The sequence below is a fragment of the Notolepis coatsorum genome (assembly GCF_963971535.1).
Source record: "Notolepis coatsorum genome assembly, chromosome: 1".
Lineage (NCBI taxonomy): Eukaryota > Metazoa > Chordata > Actinopteri > Aulopiformes > Paralepididae > Notolepis > Notolepis coatsorum.
The window spans coordinates 294,170,681-294,181,725 of record NC_140165.1 but is presented as its reverse complement, the minus strand read 5'-3'; positions in this window follow the sequence as shown (position 1 = coordinate 294,181,725).

Genomic DNA, 11,045 nt, shown 5'->3' with positions numbered 1-11,045 from the left:
CGTTTCATTCAAGCTCTGGTGGTCTATTTGCATTATTTCATAATGGGAGCGAACGTTTTACAGTGATAGTCTGGACAGTAGGGGGGAGTGTCCTCCACCCACAGTTATCATCCAGCGACTGACTAGAATACTCACTGGCAACATGTTCAAACTGATCTCATTGTAAAATCTCATGACGAGACTAGATACAAATTCCACATGTAACCTATTAGGTGTTATATAGTATTTTGAGTAGATCTCTGACTTTAAGGACGAATCCGTCCTAAATGGAATTCACTTCTACTCTTGTCATTTGGGGACAATTCAGTGTAGATTGAAGTCTCTACCTAACCTAGAAATAAAGAGTGCCAAGGCTAGTCTCTGATGCCATCCATGGATAAAGCCTAGACTACAAACAATATATTGCCTTTATTTAAACTCCAAAAATCATTTGGGGCTCGTTTACAATGATGTTGAGTAACAGTTTAAAAATAAAAAAGTAATAAGAGAACAATCAATTAAAACAAGTATATAAGTGCAGTTCATCATCATCTTCGTTTTATGTCCTTTTTCCCCCCACTACAGTGAGGTTGGATGGGGCGATGACTCCACGCCACTGGGCACAGTTTTGTGCCATGTCTTCATGTATCTCCAGATCCCTCATATCATTTTCCACACATCCCCTCCACGTCTGCTTCGGCCTCCCTCTCGGCCTCCGCCCATCCACAATCATCTCCTCCACCCCTCTCAACATCCCCCCTCCTCCGATCTTCTCAGATGTCCAAAATAAAAGATACAAAAAACGAATCAATTAAAACGGGTACAAACAGAAGCTGAACGGTTTGTGATCATGGATGTAAGTTGACCAAGGGTGACCACAGTATTCATCTTTTTAGGGTGCTTTGTAAAGATGTCCAGGTGGTCGGAGCATAAAGACCAAAAGCAGGTCTTCCAAGCTCAGTGCAAACTCCAGGGACCTGCAGTGACTGGGTCATTAGACCCAGTTTGATATGGCCCAGAGGACCGATCTAGATGTGATATAAGATGGCAGCTTCCCAATAAGTCTCGTAGATAAATAAATACATATGCCCATCACGTCTCTGACAGAGAAGACCACCCAACATTTCCATGCTGGATGCAATGATGAGTGCTATAAACGTCACTGGGTAATAAAGAGCCAAATGATAAACAGCACCCAAGTGCTTAAGAGTAGAGAGGCAGAGCTATGCCTATAAATCACATCACCATAATCCATAACAGAGGAAAAACAGCTTCAGCAATCCTTTTCATACACAGCATTGAAAAGTTAGATTGCCATAAATAAAATAAAAAAAGGAAAGCTGTTTGGAGAGCAAATTTGTTGACAATTTCTGTCGTGATTTGTTGACAAGATGGTTTATGATATTTAAATGTGAATCTGTCATCTATCCAATACTAAGGTATATATTTATATATATTCTGTAACTCTTAATATTGGATCCTTGTACAGTGGGAAAGATTGTGGTACTATTACCTCTAGGTAGGGATGGGTACCTTTCACATTTGAACCGATACCGGTACCTGTGAATCGATACCGGTACCCAACGGTACCTTTTTTCGGTACTTTAGTCTCAAGAAATTTAATTTACCTACCTCAGTCGTAAAAAAAAATCCAAACTTCAAATAACTACAATTTCGACAGTTTTCGGCTTGTCATTGCTCCGACTGCTTTGTTGTTGAATCAAGTCAAATCCTAGGTAAGCATATATTGTGCATGTGAACGTTGACATGAAAAAAAAAAGGTAAAAAAAAGAAAAGAAAAAATAATAATAAAAAAAATATATATATATATATTTTTTTTCGGTTTCTCACTTGATTCGATACTCGGTAGTACCGACGTGTTTCGGTTCGGTGCCTCAAAAGTACCGAATTCGGTACCCATCCCTACCTCTAGGTCTAGAGAACAACATAAAACTTAGGTTTATGTGCATTCAATACCATTTTAAGATCATTAAGTGCAGCTGTTCTCCACAGGTAGCCGAACAGCCGGCAATACAATACAATATTGTATCATCCATGATCCGTCTATAAATGTGCATGGCAGTTAGCTAAAAATGAAATCATATTATTAATATACATTGTAAAAAGAACACACCTTAGTTATGGTAAGAGTTCCCAAGTCCACTGACTGCTGCCACACAGAGCATAAGCACTTGAATTAAAAGTACTTCAAATATGTAAAATTAATGATCAACAGTGTCAAATGCCTTGGAGGTCCAGACATGGCACCCAATGTCATTCACAACCAAAGTGATAGCAGAAACAGTGCTGTGCATGTAGAGCTGGACCCGGATTGATGCTCAGAACAGAGTTTGTGGTGAGAAATTCCTTGAGTGATTATAGAATCCTTGCTAAACAAGACAATTTGGATATTGGTCTATAATTATTTGGATTGCTCGTATCTCCATCCTTGTGCAAGGGGAGGACATGAGCAGTTGTCCAAACTATGAGAACTACTCAAGTAGCAACAGAACGGTTACAAATGTGACGTATGCTCAGCAATTAGTAGGGCATAAAGATGAAGAAAAAAAGGATCCAAATTAACTTCATTGATTTCTTAGGATCAATGGTTTGAAGAGCCTCAATAACTACGCTAAGAGAGACATGATCTGGAATAAACTGAGGCATGATTTGAATTAAGTACATAATCATGATTAATAAACAGATGGTCATCCTCAAATTTTACCAGCTGCTGCAAAATGTCTATTAAAGGCAGAACATATCTCACTATAATCATATACTAAGCAATCATCAAACTCGAGACGAGAAGGTAGAGAAGCAGCAGAATTGCTTTTATTAGATTTTACCACCTTCCATTTTGCAGGGTTTTAATATAAGCTAGACCAAATTCACAATAATCAGATTTAGCTTTTCTCAAAAGGGAGATGCAATTATTTCTAAGCTTCCTCAATGAGACCCAGTGGGACGTCTCCTTAGTCCATCTAGTAGGGACCAAGCTTTGTTTCTTGCCATAAATGCGATTGATAGTTCAGGGGAAAACCACAGACTAGACCTATTTTTCACTCTAAACCCTTTAAACAGTGCATGCTTTATAGAAAGTAAAGGTTGTTTCGAAAAGCTTGTTCATTAAAATGTTGTGTATTTCTCTTAACTATAATTCACGATGAAGTTCTCTTCAGATGTGTGTTCCTAATACATGCAACAGGGCAATGATTACTAATCCCTAAATTGAAAACACCACTTACAATGATTCTGGCACCTCCTATTAGAAAAAAAAAATCACTTAGGGGTTGTTCAGATAGGACTGGTGGGTTCATTGATCAACTGAGCTCCTTTAAATAATCAGAAGCAATAGTCATCCAAGCAGTCATCCAAGCATCCAATCTCTCCTGTGACAAAATGGCATCCAATGTAATAAAAAAAGTCAACCAACGAACTCGATTCTTGTACCGGATCTCCTCTCTGGTAAACAAGAATACCCTGAAGACTCTGGCAGGAGCACTCATTCAGGGGTACTACGACTATGCTTGCACCTCATGGTACCAAAGCACCTCAAAGGCGCTAAAAACAAAATTACAAACATCTCAAAACAAACTGGTCAGACTACTGCTTGACCTTACTCCTAGAACCCACCTCACCCCTGCCCACTTTGACAACCTAGGATGGCTTAGAGTAGATGACAGAGTACAGCAACTTGCAATGGGCCTGGTCTACAAGATACACTACACGACCAAGGTACCCATGTACATGGCAAAATACTTCCCAAAGGTCAGTGAATACCACGATCACAACACCAGAGGGAGCTCCACAAATCATGTTAAACCCAGATTCGGCTCAAATAAGGGACTAAACACGTTTCGCAATTATGCCACATCAATGTGGAACGCCCTACCCAAAGCTGTAAAGGAATGTGGATCACTACCCACTTTCAAAACCTCTCTCAAGAGACACCTACGGGAGACTGCAATTCAACACTGGCCCCTGTAAATATCCTAACCCAACCCCCTCCAATGTACAGTCATTTACCTAGTATGGTTTTGTCAATAGTCCAATGTACAATTTTGTTTGTTTGTACAGAGTCTCCCCCCCCTCAATGTACAGTTTTGCTTGTTTATACAGTGTGCCCCCCCCCCCCCCCCAACCACCTCCAATGTAAATTACCCAGTATGGTTGTCAATATCCCAGTGTACCCAACCCCCCCCCACCCAACCTCCTCCAATGTACAGTTTCTACGTCAAATGTATATACTCCCTTTTCTTGACTCCTTCTGTATCACAAACAGTACTGTATTTGCAAATCTGGTATGTCATAAATGTATAGATGTAGCAGTACTGACTATCTGTATGTCATGTATGTCATATATGTCCTGATGAATTGAAAATGGGGGACCCTGGTGTAAACAAGACGAAAGTCTTTCTCTGGTCTGCATCCCCTTAACAATTGTGTGTATTGAGCTGTACTGTATTGTACCCATTCTGCAATCTGTTAATAAAGTTTTCAATCAATCAATCAATCAATCAGCAATGTTAAAAATCGCCCCAAATGATAATTTCAGAGTTAGTATACTGAGAATAACTCTGCCAATAACCAGTAGATAGATCAGCTGATCTATAAATCCCAATTACAACAATGGAATTGTTAGACCCACAATTTATCTTTAGTGCAATAAATTCAAAACATTAGTTCATAATTCATAACAGCATGTAAAATAGAAAAACAAGATTTTAATGAAATGGGAAATGTACTGTGTGGACAGTGTTGAAGCACCTAGGGGATTTTCTGAGGACATGAGCACATTTTGAGATACAGAACATAATGTGACACTATGGATACTATGTGCTACAATTGTTACGAGTTGGGTAGGTGTGCTGGACCCAAGTGCAGTGCAGAACGGATAGACGAGAGACAGGTGTTGATTCTCAAACAAAGGTTACCATTTTATTTTGGTAGAACATGAAAAGGCGAATGCACAGTCAACGGTGAACAAGAGTACTTATCTCCAAAAAGAGGAAAAACAAATGGGAGAAAACAAAATCTCCAAAAACATGCAAAGCACAACAATAAACTCAACTATATATATATATATATTAATGAGGAAAGCACAACAACTACAATAAAACAAATAGAACACATTATACTGTAGATATCTCCATGCTGTACCCGACGTCACCCTAAAGCCTGAACCACTAGAGAGTACCACTCTTCAGGCCACACTATGCGTATGGATGATTCATCTCTAGACATAATGTGATTGTCCATATTTCCTCAGTCATAGCTTTCGATATCCCTAGAGACCAAACAGATTTTCAGGAAATGTTTCCATATCTGGGTCAAGCAGCTCCACGGGAGCAGTTAGGGGTTAAGTGCTTTGCTCAAGGGCACACCAACAGCAGATGTTGAGGGAGGGGAGAATGCTATTATTTCACTTCCTGTGCCCAGACTTCCCTACCGGGGATCGAATTGGCAACCTTGAGGTCACAAGCCTGTACTCTCTAACCGCTAGACCACTGTTCTAGTCTCCTTCTTGTTCCTTCCTAAGGCCTGTTCTGTTCCCTTCAACCCACTTCCAGAGCCCCGGTGCACACAGAAGACTGCTCACTTCACTTACTCTAGTCTCTATAGACATACCAGATACCTCTCAGTGCAGGGCTCCAGGGTGAAAAGGTTCCTGAGGCCCAGAGAAGGGCCCCTACCAGGTTTGGATAAATCAGTAGAATTATAGGCATACAGTACATCAAAATGAATCCACAAAGTCCACCCCATTGTCTTTAAAAGAACACACCAACATTTTGGGAAATGCGCTTACGGTCTAAGCCTAGCTTAGCACAAATGAATGTAGATGCAACCAGCTAGCCTAGCTGTTGGCCTTTAAGCTACAGTAGGCTAGCGGTCTAGTGTCCGCTTCCATTCATTTGTGCTAGGCTAGCTTGCAGCCGGATAGCTTTCTACTGAATGCACAGAGAGAAAATTGGTATCTATCTTCCTGTTCTGACTCTGGAGAAGATGGTAAGGGCGGTAAGTTCCCATAATGTTGGCGTGTTCCTTTAACTTGCCCTGCCTGGGGCAGACTGTACCAGAACCAATCCTGAATTGGTCAGGCTGCTCTCCTTTCTTCTTTTTATGGCAATCTTCAAGCCTAATCTATTCTATGTAAGCCTCTTCCTTTTTAATGTTGGTGTTTTAGTTTACATCTATTAAATCTGATTCCATCCACCATGTCAATCGATTGCCTCAGTGCAGACAGTTTCTGGTCATGTATTTGGTGCATAGATTCACCCATGTCCCGTCACCTTGAAGAACCTGCATAGGTCAGGAAGGCCATTTTAGAACAGGGACTTTTGGTTATGCTGCTTACAGTAGGCTGCATTTCAAGAAATGATTCACATACGTGCGGCTGGGTGGCGTAGCGGTCTAAGCGCTCGTCACCAACGCGCGAGACACCGGTATCGAATCCGGCTGTCAGCATTGCCTCCGGCTTGGGCCGGCCGTCTTACTGACTCAATTGGCAGAGCCAGCGGGAGGGGAGTCGATGGGTGGTAATCTGGTCGTTTTAAACAGCGACTCCTACAGGTCGGTCAGGGTGCCTGCACAGCAAGGACAGGAGATGTCGAGGGTAGTGTGAGCCTCCCACATGTTACACCTCGCCAATGAGAGTCCGCGCTGGCAGGTGAAAAGAAGTGGCTGGCTGACTCTGCATGTATCGGAGGAGACATGCAATAGATTCTTCAACCCTCCCTACGACGACCAGTGGGGGGCACATGCGAGCAACGATCAAGACAGGGGAGGGGGGAATTGGCACGACTAAATTGGGATGGGAGAAAAAAACAGAAAAAGAAGGAGAAAAAGTGGATACAAAAATAAAATGATTCACATACATCCATGATCAAAGTCTCCCTGCTCACTCACCAATGCCTCCACGGAAACATGGAGGCACTCACCAATGCCTCCACGGAAACGCCCCCCCCCCCCCCCCCCCCCCCTCTCTACCTCAAATAACTCATCACCCCTCACTCCTCCTCACGACATCTCCGCTCCGGCCAGGCAAACCTCCTCCAGCGCCCAAGGACCAATCTCCGCACTATGGGAGATCAGGCTTTTTGCTCATCCGCTCCCAGTCTGTGGAATGCTCTCCCTGACCACCTGAGAGCACCACAGACTGTGGATGCTTTTAAAAAAACTTTTTAATAGAGCATTTTGTTGATTTTTATCTAGTTTTAGCTCCAGACATGTTATGTTCTTTTACCAGTTTTAGCCCTTCTTATTTATTTCATGTTGTTTACTCTTTTACAATTTGTTTGTGTTCTTTTTACTCCTTACTATATCTTGATTATTTTATATTCTTTCTTCTTTTTTACTCTTGCTAGTTTTACTCTCTTTTAAAATGTAGCGCTTTGAGATTTGCTCCACAACTATAAAGCGCACTACAAATCAAATATTATTATTATTATTATTATTATTATTATTATTATTATTATTATTATTATTATTATTATTATTATTATTATTATTATTATTATTATTATTATTATTATTATTATTATTATTATTATTATTATTATTATCAGCCTGAAAAGTGTGAAATACATAGGATGGGTGATTGCACGAATGATGATGGATGTAATTGTTCATAGTCTCTACATTTACATTTACATTTGACATTTAGTCATTTAGCTACAAAGAGTGACACGTTCAGCCGAACGCACAATTGGAGGGGGGCTTCCCACCCTCCAGAACATTTACAACAAGCGGTGCAAGGGGAAGGCTAAGAGAATTATTAAGGACTCGAGCCACCCGAACAACTGCCTCTTTGAACTGCTGCGGTCAGGCAAGCGATACCGGAGTCTTAAGGCGAGCACAGAAAGACTCAGAAGAAGCTTCTATCCCCAGGCCATCAGGCTGCTAAACGAACAATAATCACTATGCAACAACCATCAAATGCACACAGCACACACACCCACACGCACACACTCACTCAAACAAACAACACACTGCAGCACCCACTCTCCACACTTTAGATCACACAAACACACTTACACTTTATATTTATTGATAAAGGATTTGCACTACAACTCGTACACCTACTGTGAATTGTACCTAAATTGCACCTCGTCCCATTTCTCCATTTCTGCCTTGCACTATATAGTATTGTATATTAGTACACTGCACAGTATTGTATATTGTATGGTAACTACGTCTATTCTGCATCGAACATTGTACATATGTCTAAACTGAACACTGTGACCTCATTTTTTTTACTTCTAATTTTACTATGTTATTTTATTTCATACTTATCTTGTCTTGCACAGTCTCTGGAGCGCAACAGTAAGAAGCATTTTGTATAAAAGTATTCTGTACTTCTGTATGACAACTATTAAAGAAACTTGAAACTTGAAACTTGAGCTGCCGATTTTATCCAAAGCGACTTACAAGTTTTGTACAACAAGTCATCAGGAAGGGTACAACTCTATCAGCTGAGTAACAATGTTCATCAAAGTGTTGAGTGCTAGTGTAGGTTAGTATATTAGGACAAGTGCATGACAGTAAGGTTAGTTAGGGTTTGATATTTTATATAAAAAAAAATCTTATTTCAGATATTGATTGAAGAAGTGTGTCTTTAGTCGACGGCGAAATATTGCACAGGTTTCGGCTGTCCTAACTGTGGTGGGATGTTTGTTCCACCATTGTGGGGCAAGGATCTCTTTGATGACCCTTCCGGAGCTCAGATAGGAGTAGGTTTGAGGCTATAACATACCTGTATCTGTATGGTCTATTCGGCTGTGTAGAAACTATTCATAGCCAACTGTAGGGCTCTGTAGGCCCGACTCAACCAATGGAGAAGTGAGCGTGAAGAACTATAAAATAAGTACACTACAAACATACAGTGTTAACAGCCAGAAGTGAACTGTACCGTATGTTTGTATTTTTTAGGGCCCAGTTGATTGAACTTGTGGGGAGCCTCATGACTTTGTCTAAGGTAAGGGGGAGCACCAAGACTTTTTAATAGTGTTTTTTAAGGAACACGCCAGCTGCGGGGGAGCCTTACATTTACATTTAGTCATTTAGCTGCCGATTTTATCCAAAACGACTTACAAGTTCTGTACGACAAGTCATCAGGAAGGGCACAACTCTATCAGCTGAGTAACAATGTTCATCAAAGTGTTGAGTGCTACAGTGTAGTGTAGGTTAGTTTATTAGGACAAGTGGCCTTTTCTTAAGGGCATGCTCCTCTCAGGAATGAAGAACGGTGTGCAAGCTGAAGTATGAAGGCAAACTCTTGTAATGCAGAGTAAATGGCAAGCAGCAACACAGGTTGTCAGTCTAGGCACTCTGGTTCTACTCTGCTACGGCGCCCCCCTGCTAGCAAGAGAGGTTAAAACATAACAACTCACACAGAAGATAAAGCACAACAGCAGACTGGAACTGAACAGCAGGGAGCACTGCCAACCAATCCCCCACAGGGGATGTAACTTACAGAGTACAACACTTGAGTAGTTGTGTACAATACAGAGTAGAACCAAAGCAGGTGGAGGCTGGGGTGAAAAAACAGCAGCAGCAACACTTGGCACAACATCAGCAAACAGTGTGTGTGTGTGTGTGTGGGGGGGGGGTCTTTAAATAGACCGCCAAATCAGTGGGTGGAGCATCAGCTAAGCTGTCACAGCTCCACGCATGACCTAGAGTGTCCTGCCAGAACCCGCTTCGCCCATTAGACAATAAGTCACTTTAGAATCTCTAATATACATTTCCCCCATATTTCTTCTCGAGTCGTCTACAGTAGTTGTGACAGACTATTACACAGTAGTGTTTGCCCTCGTACTTACATGTCCTTCAAATCAGTTATTGTAGCCCTGGGAGCAATGGAAGAGAAAGCTATCTCAATCTGATTTACCTCGGTACACCAGCACTCAGGGTTAAAGCGGTGATTATGCCAAGGGTATTGAAACAATGCGTGAGAAGCTCTAAACTGGACGAGGAACGTCTCATCCTAAATTTAAAAGGATTAGATGATGGATGCCACAGACCGGAGGAAGATACTATCTCCATGTGACATGATGGCACACATTCGGAGAAAATCCACAGTTCGATGTTTGTCAAAACTAGACTGTCACCTTCAAATGTCCCAAAGAAAAACCCTCACACAGCATCATGAAATAAGACTCCATTTTGGGTTCGCTGGGTTTTAAAATTTGGATTCTTCCCGCAAAGTGTATGTCCTTTTACGCACTAGTTGAGGATTTTGGAGCATTGTATGGGACATAAAAAGTACATATTATCCTCGTCTGCGAGTTCCACGGGCAGAGAGACTTGAATAGGAAGCAGCTGGGCAGCGCTGCAAGGTCAGAGGTCACAGGCCCGTAATCCCCGGCCTCATTCATGCGAGATTAAAAAACCTGCTCCAACTTCTGATTAAGAACGCAGGGTTAGCAGATTAGAGACCGGCAAACCAAATTAAAGCAGTTTAAGCCCAATCCTGGAGTTCATCAGAATACCAAAACCTTAAACTGTCATTACAACGTGAGATTAATGCAAAGCCCCCTTGAACTCATATCTGCCTTTATATATCTATCTTCTGTCTGACTGGACTACGCTCTAATCTATAAGAAACAGAGCCTGTATTTTCTCTGCTTCTTTTTTTCTCTGCATTTCCTCTCAGGGAATCTGGGTGTATGAAGACATATCACGTACTTGTGTGTTTTTTTTTTCAATCAACTCTCATCAAAATGGTCTCTCGAAAGAACAGAGCAAGCTGTGAATCTTGAAACCGGAGTTAGGGGGGGGTTACTATCGATGATGACAGCGAGGTCTAAGACAGGTAGTGAATATTCACACAGCCAACTGGAATAACTATGGAAGATGGTGTTTTTACGTGGAAAGAGCGATTAAGATTCATGCAGTCTTAGCCATATCGCAAAGCCCCTAGCTGATTGGATTCAGACTAGTATTATGATAGGCAAACAGATCATAATGAGAGGCCGTCATTCCGAGAGTGGAGTGGAGAACTGGGTAGGGTAGCTGCCTATGAGAAAATAACTTTTAGTTTAGGAGATAAAGGAGAAAAATATATT